At 35.0% G+C, this 14,496-nt stretch overlaps 1 long non-coding RNA gene across 5 annotated transcripts in view; it reads right to left on the reverse strand.

Moving 5' to 3' along the window:
* LOC143240079 (uncharacterized) overlaps positions 1–14,496 on the reverse strand; it is a 53,214-nt gene that overhangs the window by 24,232 nt on the left and 14,486 nt on the right. For 2 of the 5 annotated variants that reach the window (XR_013021560.1, XR_013021563.1), the window contains exon 2: positions 10,796–11,063. This is a non-coding gene — a long non-coding RNA (uncharacterized LOC143240079). Of the gene's footprint in view, positions 1–10,795; positions 11,064–11,204; positions 11,745–11,821; positions 12,228–12,251; positions 13,104–14,496 lie in introns of those variants that run through there. The other 3 variants (XR_013021564.1, XR_013021561.1, XR_013021562.1) reach the window with 3 other exon arrangements.

The following is a 14,496-nucleotide window of genomic DNA, read 5'->3' on the forward strand; positions in this document are numbered from 1 at the left end:
AAATATTATTTTAATCTACGACTATGTTATACACGTTGGTTTTATTATTTTATTATAGGGCAATATACCTCGGAAGGAACAGGCATTGAAGAACTACTTTTTTATATCTGTTTGGGAAATAAGGTTCAGCGTCTGTCGTAAGTCTGAAGTGGGTTATCCAGAATAGGTTCTTGATATGAAGACTGAAATGCCCAAAAATGTCCTCAATATGAAAAGTGAAATACCTAAAGTAATTTCTTGATATGCAGAATGAAATGTCTAAATTATAACGTTGATATAAAAACTGAAATGCCCAAAGTAGGTCTTAAATATGAGAATTTATATGCCCAAAATACGTCTTCGACACAGATACTAGAATGCTCTTAATATGTCATTGATATAGAAGCTGCAATGACCAAAGAAGGTTCGTCAATACACGACCTGAAGTGCTTAAAACAGATAACCGATACATATAGTAAAATATATAAATTATAGCACTGAAATGGAGACTATGATGCCTAAAGTCAGTGGCGGATTTCAGATTATGTGAGCCCAGGGGTTAATCATTTTTGTGGGCCCTACATCACATGTAATTTTACATGGAATAAAATTATCAATGGGCCTCCGTTAAGAACATGGCTGAGTCCCTTTACCCCCTACCTAAATATGTCACTTCCTAAAGTTGTCTTCAATATAGGGAATGGAATGTCCAAAATAGGCCCTCAATGCAGAGATCGGATTCCCCAAGGTGAGGCCCACACGTGAGTTACTGATATAGTTTTTGTTGTTGTTGTTTTACAGACATTTTAAATCACGCGCTTGGAATAATACAAATATACATTTTATAATACTCATGGTCAAAACGGTGTTGTTCATAACATCTGATGAAATCGTCTTCTATCTTCACCACTGACAAATATACTCAAGTACACAACGTTTCCTAGAGAAGCCTGAATGAGAAGACATCTACTGACTACGTATAAATACTGCAATAAATACGTCAGTGTTGTCGATTTATTGTTATGATTGAGCGTCGAACGAATTCAAAAAAAAGCTTTTTCTCATATTCAAAACTTTTGTGACAGTTCCGTGTATAAAAAAACAGCTACTGATATAGTTCTTGACTAAACAAAAAATGTCATATATACATTATGATATGTAATAATAGTAATACGTAAACATGTAATAATGTGTGTGTGTGTGTAAAGAGAGAGCAAGAAAAAAGTTAGAATTTTTTAAACTTGATTGTCAATATATGCATGTAAATGCAGTTTTACCAACATACCTGATTGCTATTAATGAGACGGCAAACATTACGGATTGTAGTTAAATGTAATGTAACAAAACTTTATGCAACACGAAAATTACTAGCTGAAAGATTCGTGCTGTTAAAGACAACATAATTTACACAGGAAGCGGGTTGACCCTACGGTAGAGTTTTAGGCGTAGAAGGTGGCACGCCGCGCGTTTGAATCTGTCCAATACCACAGCATATTTCCTGCACTTTAAGCTGTTGATGCGTTATAAGAGTGCTTGTCAGTTTTAGCTTTGAGTACTTATAAGAACAACAGTGAGAACCTTTAACGTTCATGATGGGGCGCTGCAGGCTCGTTGCCTTTACTCTGGTCAGTAGTTCAAAATTATGGACAACAGTAAACAAGCCATTAATAGTTTTGTTATAAATATAAAATACAAATATGTAAACATATTTAACACAAGACAAATAAATATAGAAAACGTAACGCGTGTAACAAATTGTACAAACAAACAAATATGGAAAGCAATCACACGATTATGATATTAATATATTTTTCTTTTCTTATGTTTACACAAAGGAATACATTTTCAAAGGAAGTAAAATACACTCGCATTCAAACAAAGAAAACAAAAGTCATAGTAGTGGAGAGTGTGTTTCGGGGAGGAGGGACTTATCTGTCACGTTTATTTTTCCAAAAATAAAAAATAAGTGACAAAGAGAAACCTTCGAACCATCCCACACAACCGTGTCAGGTTTCAGGAAGAATGCGTAATAAATCTGGATAGGAAATGGGAGATTGTGATGTGTCACGAAGATTTGCAGAACCAGAGATAGTAGCACCAATAAGAAGGTCGTGACGCCCTCTAGCGGTTCGTGCAAATGTATACATTATTTGTTATTGTTAATAACGAGCCAACCTTTCCGTGTCGTAAGTTAATCGAGACAGAATGTGCTTACATTTCACTCTGGCATTTGTAAGATAAATAAAAATCAAAATATTTTCATTATAAATTACTAATCAACAAGAGCCCTCTGGTAGCTGACCAACAAGAACAAAATTTCTGATTAGTAATGGAAAAATTTCATTCATAATCGACCTGTAACGTTTGAAAACCTTTGCTAACAGAGTTGATCACTCGCAGGATGTTTCCAGTAACTCGGTTTACTCCGTAGTAAAATCTTAATTAACCAAAACAATCGCAGTTACTTTGTTTCTCTTTGCGGTTGTTATCTCGAAGATCGTACAATCCACGTATGCAATATATTTAACTAAGTTTCCTTATTCTAGTTTGTTTGTTTTTTGGAATTTCGCACAAAGCTACTCGAGGGCTATCTGTGCTAGCCGTCCCTAATTTAGCAGTGTAAGACTAGAGGGAAGGCAGCTAGTCATCACCACCCACCGCCAACTCTTGGGCTACTCTTTTACCAACGAATAGTGGGATTGACCGTAACATTATAACGCCCCGACGGCTGAAAGGGCGAGCATGTTTGGCGCGACGGGGATGCGAACCCGCGACCCTCAGATTACGAAGCACACGCCTTAACGCGCTAGGCCATGCCAGACAAACAAACAAACCTTATTCTAGCCAGTGCTAACAATGTTTAATATTATTCTGTCCTTCACTTATAAAGGGGTTTAAAATTTGATGAACGAACATTGATTCCAGCCCTCCTAATCAAGAGACCATAATAATATTTCTTAATTCTGGCCTTCCTAATTATTGGGCCAAAATATTATTAATTAATTCACTAAAATATTTCTTAATTTTAGCTTTCCTAATCATTGAACTATACCGATATCAGCTACTCCATAAACGGTCCCTTAATTCTGGCCTTTCTAACCATTAGAATATAATATTAACAGCTACTCCATAAACGGTCCCTTAATTCTGGCCTTTCTAACCATTAGAATATAATATTAACAGCTACTCCATAAACGGTCCCTTAATTCTGGCCTTTCTAAACATTAGAATATAATATTAACAGCTACTCCATAAACGGTCCCTTAATTCTGGCCTTTCTAACAATTAGAATATATTAACAGCTACTCCATAAACGGTCCCTTAATTCTGGCCTAGCTGTTTAGTTTTAGCATTACTAAGAGCTCCAAAAGATCTTCTTCATGCTGATATATGGAATCCTCCGCTGAGATAGCGGTAAGTCTACGGTTTTACAACGCTAAAATCAGGGGTTCGATTCCCCGCGGTGGTAGATAGCCCTACGTAGCTTTGCTATAAGAAAAAACACACACTAATATTCGGCATAGGAGTTTACAGGTGTGGAAAATTGTATCATAACGTATATGTGTAGAAAATGTTAATTTTTACATGTTATTGTAGTAAAACTAAAGTAAAATAGAATTTTAACAAGAGTTTTAGCATATATTTATAACTGATAAAAACGATGTGTTTTCTTGTTTACATAATGTAACGTTTCCAAAAATACTGCAACAGAATTATTAGGTAACCTTAATAACATACGCAGCTAGAGCCGTTGAGATGACCCGGCATGGCCAGGTGGTTAAGACACTCGACTCGTAATCCGAGTGTCGCGGATTCGAATCCCCGTAACACCAAACATGCACAAACTCGAGTAGCTTTGCGCGAAATTCAAAAGAAACAAGCCGTTGAGTTTGTAAGTTACTTAAAAATGTTTAATTAGCTGTTTATTGGAAGACAAAAACGTTTTCAAAGATAATTGATATATTTTATAGGTTTATTAACTTATTTTATAGTTTCCCAAAATATTTTAAAATTTTAATTGTTAGTGCACAAATTAAATTTATTATTATTAATTGTGTGTTGGTTTTATTTAAATGAAGTCTCAGGTTGTGCATAAAATACACCTAGTGTACAAAAATTGGAATGAAATGTTTCTCCCTTAACACTAGATAATTACTTGTATCATAAACTACCGGAATAAATGTTCTTTATAAAACTCTGCAAGTTGGTTTATAGCTGCTGCGAATGTATAGAGCAGCCCTTGTACTGTAACGTCTGAAATGTTCGAATATACACTGAATTTCTTCTTAAAATAAAGTCAAATATCTAACTGTTTCTTCTGACTAGTGTTTAGTAACTGAATTACAAGCTGGGATGTTGAACCTTTAGAGTTTGACTCTGTCATATTAACAATGTCGGCAAACAGTAAATATATATACCTTGTTACAGTGACTAGTTTGACTGGAAATGGTGAACAGCGCGAGTTTGGCCAGAAAAGACAAAACTTTTGCATCGCTAGTAGTGTTATAAATATCATTTGTAAGAAGACCATATCTTGCGGCTGTGTGCCAGTTTCTATTTTCTCGAACGTTTTAAAAACTAGAGGTGAACTTGTGAATATATCTGTTGTTTTATTCAATAGATAAAACAAAATTACAGCATCATAATGCATGTCTCTCTTCGTCTTGATATATAACGTTTTATAGTAAGTAACAGTTTTAATGTGAAAATGACTACTACGTTAGATGTAATTTTATTAGTTTTCGTTTGAATGGGAAATATACCGAGAAACAAATAGTTCCTTAGTAACCTTTGTGAAGAAAACATTTCATTAGCTCATGGCAACACTAGTACTTGACTTGTTAACTAATACAACAAGGATTGTTGTAAAGCTACAAGTCCCGTCTTCATGAGTTTCACTGAAGATTAACGTTGCACTGACATTTTTAGGCTTAACGAGGAACATACTGTATTCTGTAGTATAAAACTGAAAATTGACTGTTGAACGAAGAACCACGATCATAACTCTCGAAAAACATGACCTTGTTCTATCGTTCGGATCTTTTCTTTGTTGGGTGTGGGTCCTGATTAAATCAGTATAGTTCATTGTAATTACCTGAATGTAGAGACAAGGTTACGGGTGCGTTGTGGAGAAAACGAGGTACTTGTACACCCAGCACAACGCTTTTATTGTATTACTGTCGATTCTGTACATTCAACTAACTATAAAAAATCTCTGAGACCTTGAGTTACTTGGACACGTTTTAAATACACGTTAAGCTCTTATGAAACTTAACTGGGCATTCGTACTCTCGAAAAAAAAAGAAGAGGGTATTTATATTTATACCAGTCACGTGATACCTATTTTAACACTTTCAACCCATTTTCATAAATTAAATGTTAAGAAAATAAAATTAGAATGTCTGTGATCATTGACCAAGCAGATAACCCAAGCTAAAGTACCTAATGGACATGGTATTTGTATATGATCAGTAATTCTCTATGTCTACTACTAGCCAATTAATATTCTGTTTATTGTCTTAATAACAGTTTCCTATCGCACTGATGTTCGTCTTTGTCACTTCAACAAACCACGTAACTCCTTAGAATCCAAAAACAAAAACTTAGGCCAGACTTTAATACTTTTAAGACTTTGAATAATGAAACTAATCACGAGTTAACTACAGTTTCAAAATAGGTAGACTGAAATACCGACTTATTATATCGTGTTTAATGACAGGTATCACAAACTGCATCATGTTTCGATGGTTTTATTAATCTGTCTTTATGTCGCACTGCCGGTGGCGCCAGGTGGATGAGGGAGGAAGGTGTGAAGACAACCGGAAGTTCCAAACCATATATACATATATATACATTTATAAATGTATAACTCCTCTAGTTAATTCCAAGCCATATATACATATATATACATTTATAAATGTATAACTCCTCTAGTTAACGGATCATATTTATGATAAATTACTAATATTAACGTATATTTTCAATATTTATTTTTCTCCCTCATACCCCCTCTGGATCACGAATCAGGTACGAAACGTGTTACGTCATCAATATTTCATGTATTTAGTACAAACTTAGATTCACCTTCCCAAAATGTTGTTAAAATGTTGCCACGACACATCACCCAACGTAAAGAAGTGATCACAACATCTTACTGAACTATATTAAATATCCAATGTATTTTTGATTGCATTTTTCTGCGACTAGTACACTAGCGGGAAAAGTCGTGGACACGCAATAAACTTGGTCCACAAATTGTAGATAAAAATGTCTTTAAGAAGCTGATGGAGTCCATTCATCGGTAATTATAGGGTTAATAGCTACTCCACACAAAGCCATTAAAAAAGAAATACACAGAGAAAACAGTATTATTTCACTCCTGTGACTGTATTAGTCGTTATGTATAAAGTATTGTACTACAGCGACTGTATTAGTCAATAGGTATAAAGTATTTACTACTGTAACTATATTAGTCGTTATGTAAAAGTATTGTATTGCTGTGACTGTGTTAGTCGTTACGTATAAAGTATTGTATTGCTGTGACTGTGTTAGTCGTTACGTATAAAGTATTGTATTGCTGTGACTGTGTTAATCGTTACGTATAAAGTATTGTATTGCTGTGACTGTGTTAGTCGTTGCGTATAAAGTATTGTATTGCTGTGACTGTGTTAGTCGTTACGTATAAAGTATTGTATTGCTGTGACTGTGTTAATCGTTACGTATAAAGTATTGTATTGCTGTGACTGTGTTAGTCGTTACGTATAAAGTATTGTATTGCTGTGACTGTATTAATCGTTACGTATAAAGTATTGTAATGCTGTGAATGTGTTAGTCGTTACGTATAAAGTATTGTATTGCTGTGACTGTGTTAGTCGTTACGTATAAAGTATTGTATTGCTGTGACTGTGTTAGTCGTTACGTATAAAGTATTGTATTGCTGTGACTGTGTTAGTCGTTACGTATAAAGTATTGTATTGCTGTGACTGTGTTAGTCGTTACGTATAAAGTGTTGTATTGCTGTGACTGTGTTAGTCGCTACGTATAAAGTATTGTATTGCTGTGACTGTGTTAGTCGTTACGTATAAAGTATTGTATTGCTGTGACTGTATTAATCGTTACGTATAAAGTATTGTATTGCTGTGACTGTGTTAGTCGTTACGTATAAAGTATTGTATTGCTGTGACTGTGTTAGTCGTTGCGTATAAAGTATTGTATTGCTGTGACTGTATTAATCGTTACGTATAAAGTACTGTATTGCTGTGACTGTATTAATCGTTACGTATAAAGTATTGTAATGCTGTGAATGTGTTAGTCGTTACGTATAAAGTATTGTATTGCTGTTGCTGTATTAGTCGTTATGTATAAAATATTGTATTGCTGTTACTGTGTTAGTCGTTACGTATAAAGTATTGTATTTCTGTGACTGTGTTAATCGTTACGTATAAAGTATTGTATTGCTGTGACTGTGTTAGTCGTTACGTATAAAGTATTGTATTGCTGTGACTGTGTTAGTCGTTACGTATAAAGTATTGTATTGCTGTGACTGTGTTAGTCGTTGCGTATAAAGTATTGTATTGCTGTGACTGTGTTAGTCGTTACGTATAAAGTATTGTATTGCTGTGACTGTATTAATCGTTACGTATAAAGTACTGTATTGCTGTGACTGTATTAATCGTTACGTATAAAGTATTGTAATGCTGTGACTGTGTTAGTCGTTACGTATAAAGTATTGTATTGCTGTGACTGTGTTAATCGTTACGTATAAAGTATTGTATTGCTGTGACTGTGTTAGTCGTTGCGTATAAAGTATTGTATTGCTGTGACTGTGTTAGTCGTTACGTATAAAGTATTGTATTGCTGTGACTGTGTTAATCATTACGTATAAAGTATTGTATTGCTGTGACTGTGTTAGTCGTTACGTATAAAGTATTGTATTGCTGTGACTGTATTAATCGTTACGTATAAAGTACTGTATTGCTGTGACTGTATTAATCGTTACGTATAAAGTATTGTAATGCTGTGAATGTGTTAGTCGTTACGTATAAAGTATTGTATTGCTGTGACTGTGTTAGTCGTTACGTATAAAGTATTGTATTGCTGTGACTGTGTTAGTCGTTACGTATAAAGTATTGTATTGCTGTGACTGTGTTAGTCGTTACGTATAAAGTATTGTATTGCTGTGACTGTGTTAGTCGTTACGTATAAAGTGTTGTATTGCTGTGACTGTGTTAGTCGCTACGTATAAAGTATTGTATTGCTGTGACTGTGTTAGTCGTTACGTATAAAGTATTGTATTGCTGTGACTGTATTAATCGTTACGTATAAAGTATTGTATTGCTGTGACTGTGTTAGTCGTTACGTATAAAGTATTGTATTGCTGTGACTGTGTTAGTCGTTACGTATAAAGTATTGTATTGCTGTGACTGTGTTAGTCGTTGCGTATAAAGTATTGTATTGCTGTGACTGTATTAATCGTTACGTATAAAGTACTGTATTGCTGTGACTGTATTAATCGTTACGTATAAAGTATTGTAATGCTGTGAATGTGTTAGTCGTTACGTATAAAGTATTGTATTGCTGTTGCTGTATTAGTCGTTATGTATAAAATATTGTATTGCTGTGACTGTGTTAGTCGTTACGTATAAAGTATTGTATTTCTGTGACTGTGTTAATCGTTACGTATAAAGTATTGTATTGCTGTGACTGTGTTAGTCGTTACGTATAAAGTATTGTATTGCTGTGACTGTGTTAGTCGTTACGTATAAAGTATTGTATTGCTGTGACTGTGTTAGTCGTTACGTATAAAGTATTGTATTGCTGTGACTGTGTTAGTCGTTACGCATAAAGCATTGTATTGCTGTGACTGTATTAATCGTTACGTATAAAGTACTGTATTGCTGTGACTGTATTAATCGTTACGTATAAAGTATTGTAATGCTGTGAATGTGTTAGTCGTTACGTATAAAGCATTGTATTGCTGTGACTGTGTTAGTCGTTACGTATAAAGTATTGTATTGCTGTGACTGTATTAATCGTTACGTATAAAGTATTGTATTGCTGTGACTGTGTTAGTCGTTACGTATAAAGTATTGTATTGCTGTGACTGTGTTAGTCGTTATGTATAAAGTATTGTATTGCTGTGACTGTGTTAGTCGTTGCGTATAAAGTATTGTATTGCTGTGACTGTGTTAGTCGTTACGTATAAAGTATTGTATTGCTGTGACTGTATTAATCGTTACGTATAAAGTACTGTATTGCTGTGACTGTATTAATCGTTACGTATAAAGTATTGTAATGCTGTGAATGTGTTAGTCGTTACGTATAAAGTATTGTATTGCTGTTGCTGTATTAGTCGTTATGTATAAAATATTGTACTACAGTGACAGTATTAGTCGTTACGTATAAAGTATTGTACTACAGTGACAGTATTAGTCGTTATGTATAAAATATTGTACTACAGTGACAGTATTAGTCGTTACGTATAAAGTATTGTACTACAGTGACAGTATTAGTCGTTATGTATAAAGTATTGTACTACAGTGACAGTATTGGTCGTTATGTATAAAGTATTGTACTACTGTGGCTGTATTAGTCGTTATGAATAAAGTATTGTACTACTGTGGCTGTATTAGTCGTTATGAATAAAGTATTGTACTACTGTGGCTGTATTAGTCGTTATGAATAAAGTATTGTACTACTGTGACTTAGACGTGTTAGTTTTACACGGTGTACAGCCAGGATAAAATGTTGTTAGATGTTAAACATCTATAACTTCTAGCATGAGTCTCCAGCCAAAGTCCACCCTTTCCTATAGGGGGACATCGGTATGTTTGCGGATTTGTTCTGCTTGAAACTGGGTTTCGATACTCTTCGTGGAGAGAGCTAATGTGGCCCTTTGTGTAGGTTTGTGCTTAATAACAAACAACAACGGTATCTTCCAGTTGTAGTACAGTACCATATAGTATTGGTTCATCTTTTACAGTCATGTCAAGGAGTGTAAAAGTTCGTGAGACTTCATTCGTTCAAGGTATTTCAACCGTAAGTTCATTAGTTTTTCTCCTCCATTAACGATGAGCCATCTTTTAGGTTTAGTCGGTTTCATGGAGTATTGATTAGTGTTTAGACATTAGGTTTAGAATGTTGGCTCCAGTTATGGTTTCTTTATCTTAGTCAAATATACATTATGTTTACGGTGGTTTCTCAGATTAATTGGTTTACAAATCTCTTTCTCTCAATGTTTACAAATATTCCTGTATTTTACCATAGATCTGTATCAGTCTAGATATTCCTGTAAAATACTAAACAACACACAATATAAAAAAGTGATGTTAATATCATTATATCTCCCGACACGATGTTTTTTACGAGACAACTCTTATCTACCGCTATGTTACCGTATGGCAAGACGGCCAAGTTTCTCGCCAAAGACCGGCGGGGCATCCGTTCGTCTGGTACTGCGACGGAGAGGACAAAAGAACAACTCCTGAGATTTCAACGATTTGCTGCCGTTGTTTTCCCTTGGGACTCGTCAAATTTCAACATATCACAGTACACCAAGTTATAGAGAAATGTCATGTTTCACAGTTTAAGTTTTCTTGTGGAAGTAACCTGTTTACATCTTGTTTAATACAATAACGTCGACTGCCCCAGTGAATATTCATTATTATATTAACTATCTACCGTTTGTCAGGAATACACGTTGAGCTAGTTCAGTAAAACGAATTGAGTGATGTCCATCATACATTGGACGTATTCGGAACTTTAAAACAAGGTAAGTTATATGTATCTAAACAAACAACTTAAAACGTATCTTTACCTGGGTTTGTGTTGTGTACCTGCACGACAACCTTTGTGTTTCTTCACTTCTTTATCTTCGTTTTCGTCGGCAAATGTTACAAATCGCGAGACTGTTCAAGCTGTGGTTTACTGACCGCTCTTCAGGAGTTTCGTTTGAAAGCAGAAGCGAAGAAAAGGAATCGTACATCGATTGTAGAGGATAGTCGGCTACGTATGGACAGAGTTCCATAGAAAAGAAAGTCTATATGCTAGGCTTGAAGTTCGTGTTGGTATTCTTTTATACGTTTCTGGATAAAACGGAAATTATATATATATATAAGTATCGTCTTTAATATTATATGTTAAATATTCTTAATGTAACAGGTATATGTCATTATAAATCTACGGCATTTTCAACCACTCTTGTAATAGTATTAAAAAAATCTCACCCATGACATTAAAAATAGTCAGTAATTGTATAGCATGGTTTAGTTCGTTAAATAAATTGTTGTTAATTTAAAGTTTTTGTAAGTTTTACACAGCTCCGCTGGGAAAACAAAAGACGTTGCGAATAAACTTGTAACAGTAACACCACAGGACAGCTATTGAGTTCTGGCGTTCAATGAAATACCTGGAGCTGTAGCGCACACACACAGAGAACAAAGCAATGTGAAATGCATATTTAATACTACGATATCTTTGGATAGTGTCTGCAGTCTACGAAACAATCGGAAACATAGATCGGCCTGATTTCGATATTATTAAAGTTTTGTGGGCACACATGGAAGATGAAAAGGTAAATAAACGATACCCAAACAACTTGAGTGAACTGTAAGGAGCAATAGAGGACATTTGGAACAATAACAACGAATTTTAACAATTCAGTAAGTGATGTTATTAGAATTCCTATGAATAGATTACTTGTGACTTTTATTCTGATTCTACATAAAACAGAGAAAGTGACCAGATTTGTTGACCTTTCTACCCCTGACCACGGACTTGTAGTCATATCGCTCTGTTGAATTACATTTAAAGCTTTGAATACTTAATATCTGTATTTACTCACAAACTCTAACTTGGTTTATATCCTTGCTTGTAGACATTCAGTATTTAATATTAGGTTTCTAATGGCCGAGTGTGGCTTAGTAGTTATCGTGAAGAGCTGTGAATCCGACACTACATACATCCTATCCGTTGCCAAAAAAATCGCTCTATACTCTTTGGAGAGGCGTTGCGTTATTCCTCCGAAATGGGACAGAAAGTGACCACCTGTTTTAACTACTTGAACCAATATACAGTAGTGTGTTATCTGTCAGTCATCACTACACACTAAAATGGCGCCACATAAAGGACGATTAACGTTACAAATTGTACTGTCGTGACGTCAGTAAAACGCACTCGCGCCATAAACCACGAGAACAATTATGCGCTCTGTAGGCTACAACACAACATGGCATACGAACTTGAAAAATCAAAAAAATAAAACCATTTGTTACTTTTAATTTATTCTTGAAACAGTACCCTATCAGGTACCCCGCAGAAATATGTCTAGCACCAGTAGCTGTTTTATTCGTTTGTTATTGATCACAATGCTACACAAGGGGTTATCTGTGCTGTATTCACGACAAGCATAGAAACCTGATTTTAGCTTCTCGGGCTCACTACAGAGCCACTGGATGACAAGTAACTATTCAATTAGATTAGTTCAAGAGATGAGAGTAAGTGAGGTTAACTAGCTTCATTCCTTATAGTTTATCAGTTTAAAATTACGAACGACCAGCAGCACATGGAGATAGCTTGTTGTATATGTAACGCTAAGCAAGTAAGGACAGTTTTCTAAAAACAGCAGTTTTTAACGTATTTGTTGATTCATCCAATACTCGAATTTCTCTCGTAGTTTCCCTTTAAAATACAAAATATCATCTTTACTTTATGGTACACCAGTCGTATGCTCTGTTTTATGTTTCCATTCTATTCAATAGTCTAATGCTTTGGTAAAGGCTTAGGGTAACGTAATTGCAAGTCTCGCATCTTCCAGCTATTTTATGTCAGAAAATCAGAAATCGAATTCTGTTGCTGGAGCCGTGACAAACCCTTCACTAGAATTCCTCTTCTAAGTCGTGAGAGGTTTGCCCATCTTGGTTGTACCACATACACCAACTGTTGCATTTATAGCTTCTTCTCGTATTTCCAGTAAAAAGAGTTCGTTAGGTCATTCTGTGTAATTTCAATATAGTTTTAGTGTTTTGCAAGTTTTAACATACAAAGTACGATACGTCATTACACTCGTATGTTATTATGCTAAATGTTGCTCTCGTGGTATATTTCTACCCATACCGCATCAAAGTTATAAAACTACCGGGCAACTAACTAACTATACGCGGCTGTCCTTGAAAGAAGGGCGGTTTTGAAACATGAGATGTTGTATAGGAGAGGTAGTAATAACAGGGTTCGGGTAATAAGAACGTTTTCTAGTTGTTTATCTATTCGTCTGTCTCTCTTCACCTTTCGCTTGTCTGCCCATCCTAACTAACGTCTAAAATAAACTTTCTATCTGTTCTTCTACAGATGTGTGAATGTCTTTATATATCCTTTCTATTTTCTCTAATCCACCTTTTCTAAGCCTACTTTGTTCTCGCCTGAATATATACATGCATCATACTGTCTAGTTACTATGGAAACAGTTATATCTATTCGTATGATTATCACCGTTTGTGTACACTTCGTTCTTCATTTTTTTGTTTTTAATTACGTGTCTGTAACTTTCTTTCTTAGTATATTCGGTTATCATAATCTGTTTAATTTTTTTTCTCTTTCTCTTCGTCTGTCTATTCATTTATCATTTATTTGTCGACACCTCTTTTCCCGTCTTTCTTTCTAGTTATTCTAATCTATCAATATGTCTTTCATTCTGTTCATGTTCCTGTGTTATCTCTCCATAATTATATTATCATTATTTTGTCGTATCCCTCTATATAAATATTTTACTATTTGTAATCCGTTCTTCTTTGGAGAGCTTTCTTACCTAAATTCGCCCCCTCCCAGTCGCTCAGCAGTAAATCTGAACGCTTAAAGCCCTAAGAACCGGGTTTCGATACCAGCAGTGGACATGGATAGCCCGTTATGTGGCTCTGTGCTTAACAACAACAACAACAAACAAACGAAGGACATCTTTCCGTATCAGTGATAAAGCACTCACGGCGCATCGTAAATGTTTCCTCGTTAGGCCTAGGTACATGGGAGGTTGAAGGAAATTGATAGTTATATCCGGTAGATCTAAAGCGTTTGACAATCTCCGATACAAAATTAGTTGAATAATTTACATTCATTTGAATAATTAATAAAGATTTATTTCACTTTTCTTGCTAAGTGATTGATATATTGAATGTTTTATACAAAACATGCGCTAATTGGGAGTCCCGCCATCTTCGGCAACTAAACCAAGGGTTCAAAGCTTGAAAGAATTTCTGGGCTATTCACACGATGTTTTTTGGTTTTTGAGATAGCTGCCTTATTGGTATAAATTCTATGAAAGACTTTTCAGTGGCATGGGAAACTTATGTGATCTTACATGATTGTTAGTTCACAGGTAAAGTATTTAAAAATATAATTATCTACAATACTTTAAATGACAGTCTATTGGAAACTCCAACCTTCTGGTTTCTGCTGTCACAGTATGCACCAGCAAACCAGCACCGTAAAAACAAAAACCACAAAACCCTGAAAGTCATCGAGAGAAAA

Source organism: Tachypleus tridentatus, chromosome 13 (assembly GCF_004210375.1).
Source record: "Tachypleus tridentatus isolate NWPU-2018 chromosome 13, ASM421037v1, whole genome shotgun sequence".
Taxonomy (NCBI): Eukaryota; Metazoa; Arthropoda; class Merostomata; order Xiphosura; family Limulidae; genus Tachypleus; species Tachypleus tridentatus.